Source organism: Phoenix dactylifera, chromosome 15 (assembly GCF_009389715.1).
Source record: "Phoenix dactylifera cultivar Barhee BC4 chromosome 15, palm_55x_up_171113_PBpolish2nd_filt_p, whole genome shotgun sequence".
Taxonomy (NCBI): domain Eukaryota; kingdom Viridiplantae; phylum Streptophyta; class Magnoliopsida; order Arecales; family Arecaceae; genus Phoenix; species Phoenix dactylifera.
The window spans coordinates 9,892,529-9,902,612 of NC_052406.1; the positions used below are offsets into that span (position 1 = coordinate 9,892,529).

Consider the following 10,084-nt stretch of genomic DNA (forward strand, 5'->3'; position numbering starts at 1 on the left):
AATAAGGTTCAAACTAACACTCTCCCTCTAAGAGAGGAGAGTTACAAGATACCTGAGCTAAGCCTCAATAGTTTCAAAATCCCGAAAGGCATGACAGACTTGAACTGTGTTTTTCTTTTAAGCTGAAGAGTATAAATGACCCAGCGCATCACTAGTTTTTTTTACTGTAGCAGATCAAACTATTCTTTATAGCATTTTTAAAAAAACTTCTGTGCCATGAGTTTTGATTGTTCTAGATAATATATATATATATATATATATATATATATATATATATATATATCATTTTTTTATTGTATACTGAAAATATCATAACCTTTTTTATTGGAATAATCATAATGGTTCATGTTTGAAAAAGAGGCTGCTATTACAGTATCTTTTAAATTAACCACCGAAGGCAGGATTCCAATAGCACAGTTTTTTTTTTTGATGAAACAATAGCACAGAATTTCTTCTATTGAATATACACCGATCAACATGACTTATATATCCAATTTATTTCCTCTCCTATTATATTTTCCATTACACAAACTTTTAGGAATACTTTCATCTTTCTCAACTACACCTGCAGTTGCTTGAATTGCAGGTTCCAAGAAGATGGCAGGTCAGCTAATTTATCTTTCTCAACTTACATCCCAAGATTAAAGAATGATTGAAAATTTAGAAATCATAATTAGGTGTTGATATGCTTGTACTTTTTTGGAAAATATGAAGCAGGATTAACATCTCGAGTTAGAGTAAAATGGATCATACAAAACTCTATGTATGCTTTGTTGCATACGCGGATGGGAAAATAATACTTGCATACATGGACCCACCGTGAGAACCAAGACTTGCTGCTTTAAGAAATAAGGTCATATGATAGGAGTACTGCAGCTAGTTCATTTGTCAGGACCCTGTGCATGGACTAGTGTAGTTTGCGTATTATAATAATGAGAAGAACAACAACATCAACAACCACCCATGTAAGAGTAACTACAGTAATTTACAAGAGTTTCCTGCAGTAGTATTCACGTTACTTTATCGCATGGCACGGTTTACATAGCATGGTAAAAAGAGCAGCATGCTACGGTACCTCAAAAGGAATCACTCGAAAAGGTCCCTCGAATTTTCGGCCAAAAAGGTCCCTCGGAACTGTTTTGCTCCGTTCTTTTGCTTCATGGTATAGCAAGTTCAATGCCATTTCAAAAGGAGCGAGAAGGCAACAAACAACACTTCAGCTATTTTTGAATAATGCAAATTTAAAAGGACCAAAGAAAATACATCACAGTGATTTTTTGAATTATATTTTTTTAGCTGCTAAAGCATTTTTTTTTAGTTTCTATAATAACTATTTGACACTCGCCACCCTGCTCTCTCTCTCTCTCTCTCTCTCTCTCTCTCTCTCTGCTTTTTTTAAAAAATATAAATAAAGGTCGTGATTAATTAAAAAAACAGCCATTATCATTTTTTTTAAAAAAATATAGGCATTTTAATAGTTTCAACACTGGATTCAATTCTTCTCAGCAAAGCTTTAAATATGTTTTATACCCTTATAACAGACCTCCAATAAAATTGTTATCGACCATTATAATGGTTATAACAATCATTATTCACCTAAAAAAAATATCACTTTAAATTTTTACATTCCATAATCAATGTTACAGTGGTGCCTAATAGAAAATAACAGATAAAGATAAGTTTTATCCTTCCATTCGCTCAAAGATTGTTATTATTTTCTTGAACATACAATCACTTCCGGCGGTAATATGATATAGAAATTTGAATTTTTAAAAAAATGCTTTTTATCTTTAGCGAGGCATGCATGAAAATAATAGCCATTATTTATATCATAATGGATCCTTATAATAGCCAGTAATGCGCCGTTGTGGCCATTACTAATGGCTATTGTGATAATGCAATAATGGAAAATGATGGACTAAAACTGGAAATTAATAGCATCAGCTTTGCATTAAAGCTGTTATAATATTAGGATATGGTAAATCTTCATGCATTGAGCTGTGATAATTGTTACACAGCCAATAATACAACATGGTGATTATATTATATACTTTGTATGAAATAAGCACATGCAGAGCACGTATCATCTGGTCGAATTGAACTGTTAATGAGCATCGGCTGAGACATCACCTCGAGAAACTTGAGCTAATGTGCTAGATAGGATGATGGATGCAAATAAAACCTGTTGTGCAGAAGCGAATCTTTCGCCAAGCACAAATCTCAAATTCTGCTCTGCACGCTTCGCACGGATCATCCTAAAGTGTTTTTTGCTTCTTGTAATGAAAAACTGTCAATACGTTTAGTACTTCAGCATCACCGGTTGCTCAGCGTGTTTGAAAGATGTTCTCCATCGTTACAATCGGAAAAAGAAAGAGTTTTGTTTGTTATCTAGCGATGTTCATCCTCCAACCAAACCAGGTCATAACAGATGTGCCACCGCTGATTACCTGAGTGACAAAGGATCCAACCGCCCTGGCTTGGCAGTTCTTATTTTTATCAGCAATCTCATTCATGACTTCTGACCCGGCCTCAAGTTCGTCGGATTTCTCGTCTAGATTCCCTCAAAAAGCGGCTTCCTCAGTTTCTTTCTGAAGTTCACTACTGGATGAGCCGTTGTTTGAAGGTTTGATGTCTGATTGGCTGCTCAACCTTTCTAGAAGCACCGCTTCTTTTCCGAGCAGCTCGCTGTCTTTTCCTCCTACCACGTAGGGTTGCTTGAATTCCTGTGGTCTTTTATGTGCCCCTGTGCATGGTAAATGCTGTGTCTAGGTTGAGGTAAATTTATTATCTATTGACTTACAGGAAAACAATGAGATGAGATTAAATATGGTTCATAAAAATAGTAAAGGGAAAGAATGCACATAAAAAAAAAAATCATTTAAAAAATTAAAAGCGTACATAAGTGCTAATAATGTTAAGGATACTAAGAGTACTATCAAATAATTTTCTACAATTATGCGATACTTCAGATATACAGAACAAATTTTTTTTAAAAAGGAGAAAAAACAGCTTCTATTTCATTAAAAGCATCCAAAAAATCTTTTAAGATTGATATCAAACAGAATAGAATATATATCGACTTCGAACAGAATGACAGATTCTTGCTCTAAACTGTAGGTTCAAACCATAGCATAGGTAAAAGGTTCAATATATATATATATATATATATATATATATATATATATATATATATATATATATATATATTTATTTATTTATATATATATATAATATACTGTTTAGATTTCATCATAAAGATTATTTTGAATTCTTTACCTGGTATTTCATTCTTTTAATCTGAAGAAAGGATAGAAACAAGATTGCACGTAACTGTTCCAACAACACTGCATGCAAGAAAATTTTAATCAGATACATAGGAGGTTATTGTTGTTCTTGGTAACTTAGCATTCAGGATTACCAATTGAACCTGCACAATACAGTGGAAACAATTGGAGCAGCTTAAACCAAGTTCTACAAACATCTACAACAAAATAATGGTTCCCTCCGAAACTACTTTTCGATGATGAGAAGACCCTGTCAAAACTAACTGTGAAGACCCAAAGAGTTAGAGATGCAACAAAGAATCACATAAACAAGTTATCACACAACGCCTGGCACCATTACCAAACTTGCTCCCAATCTGATCTAGTTGGGCAGAACTGGTGCAACAAACAAAGGTTGATGTAATTCACAGTGTCAGGCCATCATTGTTGAGGCGGGAACCAAAATGATAGCAGGGACACAATGTAGCTTTTTTTGGTGCAAAACTTTTGGCAGGTTACAAGGTGTGGTCCAAGCAAGGGCTGCAATTATTAATAAGTATCATCATCTAAAATTATCTGTGTGCAAAAATTGACAGTGGCTTGAAACCACCGAAAGGAGTGTATCATTGGTCAAAAGAAATATGAGAAATAGGCCCAAATTAAGTTTATCCAGGCTAGCACATCAGCATCGGCAAGATGGTAAAATAACCAACCCAGCCTTACCTTACAACTACACACTAAAGAATTGATCACATGAAAAGTGCATCAATGAGAATAAACTTTGCAGTAGTCTCATAAGATGACAGCATATGATCATCAAAATGACTACATACAACATCAAATCCTAGGTGTGATTCCACAGAAAGCAGTCCAAAGAGAGGAAGGATAATATCAGACTCGCTCCATGGCCTAAGAATCACATCTAGGGTTCGGAGGCCTTAAAGCTCCCATACGGAATCACACCACAAGAGCAAAGAAAACCAAAAACTCCCATCTTTCATTCATAATCTGCGTAAAGTATGATTACATCAAACCTTAAGCGTCCAGTTTTAGAACAAAACAGAAACCCTGATTCGAGACTTCTAAAATTCCAAAACTGCCCCTAATAAGGTATAGTTATTGCTCACCATGAACAATCAAAATCTGATATCTTTTAATCTCAGCCTTTGACTTTAAAAGGCCTACTAAAAACTAAAAATAATAGAAAATAAATAAAAAAAGAAAATCGATAACCATAATGAAATCTAAGAAAAATCCACACTTCAATGCACCATGATATGTTCTCGATCTCCATCATTCAGTTCTGTTGCTGGAATCTGATCTCGAGTTCTTTTAGGTCAAAGTTGGATACCAATTATTGAATGTTGTGCCATATTGTGAGCATGGTATGCTGAACCGGCCGGTTCAACACGTACCGTATCGGTACTGAAGCCAACCGGTGCGGTTCAGCAGTTGAAAACAGTTTCCGCTGCGTACCGGTGCGAATCGGACCAGTTCGCACCGGTACATGTAGGGCAGCGCGCCTGCGTGTGCAAGGAAGAAGGAAGAAAGAAGAGGAAGAAAGAAGAGGAAGAAGAGAAAGAAAGAGGAGAAGAAGACTTACCGGTACCGGGCCTCATCAGGGTGATCCTCGTCGGGGTGCTCACCCTTCCTTGCTCACGAGAAAAGGGGGGAAAGAGAGGAGGAGAGAGGAGAAGAATCGGGAAGAAGGAAGAAGAGAAGGAAAAGAAAAGAAAAGAAAAGATAAAGAAAAACATGCAGCCGCGCACATCTTGCACATAGCCTCGCTCGTAGAAATGCGAGGAAATGTGTGGGAAATGCGGAGAATTTTTTTCTGTAGGGCAGCGCGCCCGCGCGGCAGACCGGGTTGGTACTGGTATGATACGGCCCGAACTGGGTATGCTAACCGATACTGGTTCAGCGTACCTTGATTGTGAGTAGATTTTAAACTGCTTTTCACATGTAATCTGTTTGTTCTTGGTAGAATTAATTTTTGACCTGCTTTGAATCAGCCCAAGTTTCATTAGTTTTCATATTAGCTTTGACCATCACAATGTTGCGTTGCACGAAGAAACCATTATCAACATTTATTTCTTTTAAGCAGACAATTTCTCCAAGGTTTGATGGAACCTGTAGGTCTTGTTCATTAAATTTATGAGAATCATAATAGGCAAGTTTTCCGACTTTTTTAACATCCGACGGAAATTCAGCATCAAAATAGCCTTCTTTTGAAGGATCAGAAATAGATGTCACCTTTTCTTCTAACATTATAGCAGAATCTTTTATTTCATTAAGCTCTTCCTTAAAATGAGAATCTCAAAAAGTTTTTTCCATGACTATCTTTTCTTCCACTATATCTTTACGACCTTGTACATTATAAAATTATTTAGGTAACTCCTTTATCTCTTCTTTCAGTTCCATTGCCACACAAATGGACTTGATCCTATCTTTGCTGAATTGTTGCCCTATATCCCAGTATGATCTTAAGGTACTTTATTATGGCTTTCAACTGAAATAAGCTTCACTATTCTTGCATCTGCACGTCTGCCAGTTCTCTGAGAAAAGAGGTGCTCGACTTCTTTGTCTACATTTCTTTTCTACAAGTCTTCCACCACAAAACAAAGATCTTTCACCAACTTGATTTTTGAAAATCGAGAAGTTTCTTCCATTTTTCCAAATTCTTCTCTTGGAGTCTTTTTGAAAATAGGTTGGTCATATCCATTCTGATGTTGATAATAGGAGATACCTTAAACAATTTCGTCATCCCTTCCCAATTGATAATACGAGCTTGGCCTCAACAAATAATCCTATCCTCTATGCCTCTCCACCATATGCAGACTGCACCTTTTAGTTTTGAATTAGTAAAATAGACTTGCATCTGGTCATACATAATGTACCAATCAAAACAATCTTCTAAATCTGTGATCCAATTCAAAAACTCATCTAGTTCAGGATAGTGAAATTTTCATTACGGACATGTTCATAAGTAGATATGATCCATAAATTGGATCGGCTGCTATGACAGAACATGGTGGCTTACCAGAAGCTCTGATACCAAACCGATGTAGGATAGTCTAAATGGTATAGGTCTATAGGGTATAGGGAAGCAAAGACTTAAACCTATTATGTTGTTGGAAATTCCAGCTTAGTAGTAACTTTAGGGTTTTAAATAAAACAAAGCAATCAACTGTGTTTTTTACTAGAAAGAGGGGTCTGTTGTTGGATTATAAGAATAGATTCGAGGATAAATAATAAAGATGGTAACAACAGATTTGATTCTACAGTTTCCAGATCTGAGAATCTACAAGTGTTAGGGACAGCAAGGTTAGAGTTTGTAGGCATAAATCATCGGTTGTAATGAAAATATGATAGGCTCGCTGCAATACCAAAACAACGTCTGGAATGACAATAGCTATGATCTACCAGAACAAGGTCTACTATGACGACAACCATGATCTGACCCTGATAGGTGGTTGTTTGCCTTCGACAAATGGCTAGCAATGACACAAAAGGAACAACTTTCTATGTTGTTAGTTTTGCAGGTTGTGAGGGTCTAGTATGGTTCTGTTGCAGATTAGTTCACATCGACAACAAAACAACTAGGCCATAGAAAACAAAAGGAAGCAAAGCTGAAGGCAGAAGAAAGCAGTAAAATAAGAAGGATAATACCGAATTTGTTGTCAAATACCTCTACTATGGAATCACATCACAAGAGTCACGAAAACCAAAAGCTACATAATTTTATTTACAATACATGAAGTCTGATTACATGAAACCCTAATAGTCCCATTTTCTAACAAAATAGAAATCCTAATGACTCTTTTAACATCTTAGAACTATCCCTAATAACGCATGATCATTGTTCATTATTCCTATAGTATGAAGAATGCCATGAACAGTACCGCTACTGTAAATAGGTCCATATCAAGTTAATAATTAAAATTTAGGATAAATTATAGAGAAACCCCTTCAACTTTTTGCGATTTGCACTTACACCCCAAAAGTTCTAATTTTTCAATTAGAACCCAAAAGTTACGAATTGGTTACAATGTGCCCCAGCCGTCCACCAAAGTTAATGGGGAGTGAGAAATTACTAGTTTGCCCTCTTTTTTTTTAAAAAAAATAATTTTAGGAGAAAAACTATCTGACAGCCCTCTAATCCCTAATCCATACCTACCACCTTTTCTTCCTCCATTCCGGCAAGGTATTGGAGCTATCCCTCGCCTTTTTCCCTCATTCCAACAGGGCATCTGACACACAACCATGTCAGCCCTCCTCCATCTCCATTCGCTCTCAGCCTGGCTAAGCCCCCACCCCTTAATTGCTACACTCCTTCCATCTACATGATCGAGGTAGAAGTCGTGCCCCGCTGGCGCGCCGACATGCTCAAGTCGGAGGCTATCTCCCGAACCCTCAAATAGGTAAGAGGATTCTAGGGTTTTATTTGAATATTGCTAAGTGTGTTGTTTAGTTGGTTTGAATATGTGATGCTATAAAAAATTTGAGCCATGTGTTCAAAGTTATTGTTTATTCTTGTTCAAAGAGAGACAGAAAAGTCCTATCTTCATTGTGCTCTTCTAACAAAGAAGAACTTGCAGGGACCACAGTCCTTGCAAAAGAATATTACCTCCGTCCTCTAGAATATCAGAGATCCATGAGGTGGGATTATCCCTCAAAAGATGCATAATCTAGATCCTATCTTTCTAAGACTCCTCAATCAATGTAGTGCGAGTTTAAGTAACATCAAACTACAGTACTGTAGGGTATTAAAAACATGCACAATAAGTTATCTTCTGGTTGGTTCAAAGAAAAAGTGAATTATAGTAGAAGACTTCAGAGAATAATTTTGGTAGACCCATTTTTGACTTCTAATCCAAGTGAACCCTCCTCTCACCAAGGTCGTCTTTCCCTCTGATTTCTCCTCGATTACAACATCTGCTTCCCCTAGGTTCCTCTCACCTTTCATTGCTTGCTCTCGCAACCTTCTCTTCATTCAACCCCTCTACCACGGTAACCATATTCTTCCATGAGCACCCACTGCTCCACTAAATCCTCCATCACTACACTCTTCGCTTATGACCTCCTCCCACTGCCACCCATTGCCATTCCCTCATCCTCCTCTGCCACTCCCCTTCTTTTCTCGCCTAGCTACAATGGAGGTTGGGAAAATAGGAATACGTGGCAGAACTGGGGGAAGAGGAAAGGAGAAGAGGCACAAGGAGGGAGATGATTTTCTTTTATATTTGGCTTCAAATCTGATGGATATAATGTCTCACATGATCAACTTATAGTAAAAAATTGAGGATATTCCTTTTAGAGAAGTTTGCATGTGTGAGAGAGATAGAGAGCATTGTGAAGTATCTTGAAATTTTCAGATTCATATGTATGCATATAAACTGACATTGGCGTATGCAACTATACTTCATGAGAGGTACAACAGGTGATGCTAAATGAATCAACAACGTCTCTCTTTAGTTCGATTGCCTTTTTTTTAAAGGACTTTTATACTTCTATTTTCTTTTGTGCTCGATTGATTTGTGTACCTACAGACACCACCACAAACTTTTTAGGAGGCATGCGACTTATGTGACCTTTTGCATATACATCTATTGATTGCTGACCTAAGATGGCTTACAAAATTTTGGTCTCATGTATTGCAAGACAAGGTTGAATATTTGTTTCTTGTGGAGAGTATAGCGGGACTAGTCACATATATAGCTGGTACAATTTCTCCATTTCGATCTCTTGACTAACTTTTTAAAGAATTCTCATCAATGTATTTAATTTCTCTTATTTTTAATGTATTTTGTTAGAATTTACAGTTTTTTTTCATTTCCTTATTTTAATGTAGTCAGAAAAATTCAACTAATAGATAATAGGGCAGGCTGTACTAGCTGCTCGGAGGCACAACAACTCTTCTTCCTTCCCAATTGTTTTCTTTTCTCCTAATTGTTTTCTTAATTCTTAACTATAGTGCGGTGTCTTTTCATATAGTGGATTTTTTAATAACATGATTGTCATCTCCAATCTTTAATTTTTTGTTTCATTACAAGTATAGGTATGAATGTCAGCATTAGGCTCCTATAAGAATGTTATCTATGCTGAGCAAGATAAAAGAGATATAGGATACGGTTGTTTGTCTGCTAGTGTTTGAATACCTTTTATGTTAAAGTTATCGGAAACAGGGAGAGTTTAAATCTTTATATGATGACACCAAATCTATCGTGCAACAATTTCAAGGCTAAAACTGACACTATAGAGCCAACAAAAATAAGGAAAGAAAATCCTCCAAATCTGAACATATATGTTTTCATAACAAGTTGATTTATACATACACAGTAAATAAGTTGATTTGATGTGCAAATGTAGTAGAGAACAATAGAAATAACAACACATGCTCAAGATTCTGTAAGTGTTATTTTATGGGCTTTCTTGGGACATATTTTATGTTCTCTCAACTCTCAACTGTAATGTAAATAAAGGTTTAGAAATAGGCTGCTGACCAGGGATATTCCGGTTTCTAGGTCACATTGGGGGACATAGTAATGGAGATTGAGAACATGTCATGATGCATTGAAGGGCTGCAATGCAACATGGGATTTTTTCTAGATTTAATTATAGTTATCAATTTTTTCTTGTTTATTTCCAGTTATTTTTAGTTTTACTAGGTCTTTCAAAATCAAAGGCTGCATTAAAAGATCTTAGATTTTAGGGTAAATTATAGAGACACCAATTCAACTTTTCATGATTTGCACTTACACCCGGAAAGTTCTAATTTTTTTCAATTAGACCTTAAAAGTTACGAATTGGTTGCAAATTAA

At 36.2% G+C, this 10,084-nt stretch overlaps 1 long non-coding RNA gene across 2 annotated transcripts; it reads right to left on the reverse strand.

Annotated features, from left to right (window-relative positions):
• Window positions 1-1,919: 1,919 nt before the first annotated feature.
• LOC120113299 lies at window positions 1,920-9,888 on the reverse strand. Of its 2 annotated transcripts, XR_005515222.1 has the most exons (3): window positions 3,428-9,888; window positions 3,277-3,344; window positions 1,920-2,743 (listed from the first exon to the last, which is right to left on the reverse strand). It is a non-coding gene; the product is annotated as an uncharacterized LOC120113299 (long non-coding RNA). The 2 variants fall into 2 exon arrangements; XR_005515221.1 differs by having other exon boundaries at window positions 3,277-9,887.
• Window positions 9,889-10,084: the final 196 nt, after the last annotated feature.